We start from the raw sequence: 2,986 nt of genomic DNA on the forward strand, positions 1-2,986 counted from the left end.
TTTTTCTGTTGTCTTGCCTGCCATGGCCAGAAGTGGAAACTAGAAAAATTTCTATATTTATTTTTATTTTTGCCAAAATCAGTGCTTATATTTTGTTGCATCTTTAAACATCAAACATGGATCATAGAAATAAACTTTGCTGGAGCCAGCAGATGGTGCAATAGTTATGCCACTGGCTTCCCACATATTCAAATGCAGTTCAGGTCCCAGACTCAGAGACTTAAAACTCAAGCCGGTACGTGTACTTGTGTGCCCAAGGTCCTGAGAGGAGAATGCAGAAGGGATTGTGGTGTAGCCATCCCCCCCAAGGGTTGGTTTCATGCTTTCTGTCACTTTGTATTTCTGTCTCTTCAGAGAGCACATTTGCCCTATAGCAAAAATCGCTATTTAAAAAAGAAACTTGCCAAAATATGTGTGTTTCTCCTGTAGATGGGAAACTCTTAGATCTTATTCATCAGCTTTCTGAATGCTCTCTTTTTGTAGACAGATATCATCCCCAAATTTTCTGATATCCATAATTTTAACTACTGTGGCTTGATGAATCAAAGCTGAATTTGAAAAAAAGTTCAATGTTGTTACCTTCAGAGATCAATTCATATTTCTGAATATTTAAAGGATTTATAGCACAGCTTACATTACTAAGGATTTTATCCCATTTGAGTTTACTGATGTATGGTAAGCTTTTAATTCTAATAAAAAGATTTCTTCATTTTTCACACTCATTCTATTCTGATCTGAGAGTTCTCTAATACACAGTAAGTTGTGACTTCTTCAACAAGGTTTTACTACAATTCCCACACATACAGGGTTTGTCTTCCTTGTGAGTGCTCTAATGTAAAACATGCAATGATTACGCTGAAAACACTTTTCTACACTATTCCCATTTATAGCACTTACTCCTGTGTTCTCTCATATACAGTAAGGACTAACATATAACATGGAAATTTTTCTATTGGTACGTTGACACTCACAGGCATTTTCTTTTGTAAATTATTTGATGTACATTGAGGGCTGACTTATAAATGAGACTATCTATAATCCCTACATACATGAAGATTTTCTCCAGTGTGACTTTTTTTTTTTTTGAGAGATTTTCACTGTAGGGTGCGTGCGCTCGCCAGACAGACAGAGAGAGACATAGAGACAGAAAGCGAGAAATCACCCCCCAGGGGGGATGGTCACGCCGTAATCCCTTCTCCTCCATTCTCCTCTCGGGATCTTGGGCACACACGCACACGCGCCCGGCGTGAGTTTTAAGCCACCGGGTCCAGGACACGAACCGCGGTCAACTACGTGGGAGTCCAGCGACATAGCCATTACTCTAACTGCTCATTCACTCCAGTGTGACTTTTCAGATGCTTACTAAATATAGTTTCTAAGAGGAAAAATATCCTATATTCTTCACATTCATAAGGTTTCACTTCTATGGGAATCCTCTGACATACAATCATCCCTGCCTTTGAGTAGTAAAATGCTGCCTACATTGTTTCTTTCCAGTGTGAGTACTCAGATGTAAAGATGTGACTTTTGGAAAAAAGTCGTATTACATTGTTCACAATCACAGGGTTTCTCACCTGTGCTGAGTTCTCTGATGTACAGTCAGTGCAGATTTCCAGGAGAATATTTTCCTACAATGTTAACATCCACAGAGCTTCTTTCCTGTGTGAGTAATCTGATGTGTAGTGAGATGTGACTTCTGGGAGAACGTTTTCCTACATTGTTCACATTCATAGGGTTTTTCTCCTGTGTGCATTCTCTGATGCATAGTGAGATATGACTTGCAGGAGAACATGTTCATACATTGTTCACATTCATAAGGCTTCTCTCCTGTGTGAATTCTCTTATGTATAGTTAGGTACCCCTTGCTGGAGAATGTTTTCCCACATTATTCACATGCATAGAGTTTCCCGTGTGCATTCTCCAATGCTTAGTGAGAACTGACTTGCAGGAGAACATTTTCCTACATTGTTCACATTCATAGTGCTTCTCTCCTGTGTGAGTTCTCTTATGTAGCATTATGTACCCCTTGCTGGAGAATGTTTTCCCACATTTCACATTCATAGGGTTTTTCCCCGTGTGGATTCTCCAATGCTTAGCTAGATCTGACTTGCAGGAGAACCTTTTCCTACATTGTTCACACTCATAGGGCTTCTCTCCTGTGTGAGTTCTCTTATGTACAGTTAGGTAACCCTTGCTGGAGAATGTTTTCCCACAATGTTCACAATTATAGAGTTTTTCTCCTGTGAGTTCTCTGATGCACAATGAGATGTGACTTGCAGGAGAATCTTTTCCTACATTGTTCACATTTATAGGGTTTTTCTCCTGTGTGCGTTCTCCAATGCATAGTGAGAACTGACTTGCAGGAGAACCTTTTCCTACATTGTTCACATTCATAGGGCTTCTCTCCTGTGTGAGTTCTCCTATGTACAGTTAGGTACTCCTTTCTGGAGAATGTTTTCCCACATTGTTTGCATTCATAGGGTTTTTCTCCTGTGCAAATTCTCTGATGCACAATGAGATGTGACTTCTGAAAGAACATTTTCCTATATTGCTCACATTCATGGGGCTTCTCTCCTGTTTGAGTTCTCTTATGTAGAGTTAGGTACCCCATGCTGTCGAATGTTTTCCCACATCGTTCACATTCATAGGGTTTTTCTCCTGTGTGCATTCTCCAATGCCTAGTGAGAACTGACTTGCAGGAGAACCTTTTCCTACATTGTTCACATTCGTAGGGCTCCTCTCCTGTGTGAGTTCTCTTATGTACAATTAGGTGCCCCTTGCTGGAGAATGTTTTCCCACATCGTTCACAATCATACAGTTTTAATCCTGTGTGAGTTCTCTGATGCACAATGAGATATGACTTGCAGGAGAACCTTTTCCTACATTGTTCACATTCATAGGGTTTTTCTCCTGTGTGAGTTCTCTGATGCACAATGAGATGTGACTTGCAGGAGAACCTTTTCCTACATTGTTCACATTCATAGGG

General features: G+C 40.2%; 1 pseudogene; it reads right to left on the reverse strand.

Annotated features, from left to right (window-relative positions):
* Positions 1-2,611, reverse strand: part of LOC102487825 (protein CDV3 homolog) — a 44,971-nt pseudogene extending 42,360 nt beyond the window's left edge.
* Between the last annotated feature and the right edge of the window lie 375 nt (positions 2,612-2,986).

Source organism: Tupaia chinensis, unplaced genomic scaffold, assembly GCF_000334495.1.
Source record: "Tupaia chinensis unplaced genomic scaffold, TupChi_1.0 Scaffold144487_1, whole genome shotgun sequence".
Classification (NCBI taxonomy): Eukaryota; Metazoa; Chordata; class Mammalia; order Scandentia; family Tupaiidae; genus Tupaia; species Tupaia belangeri.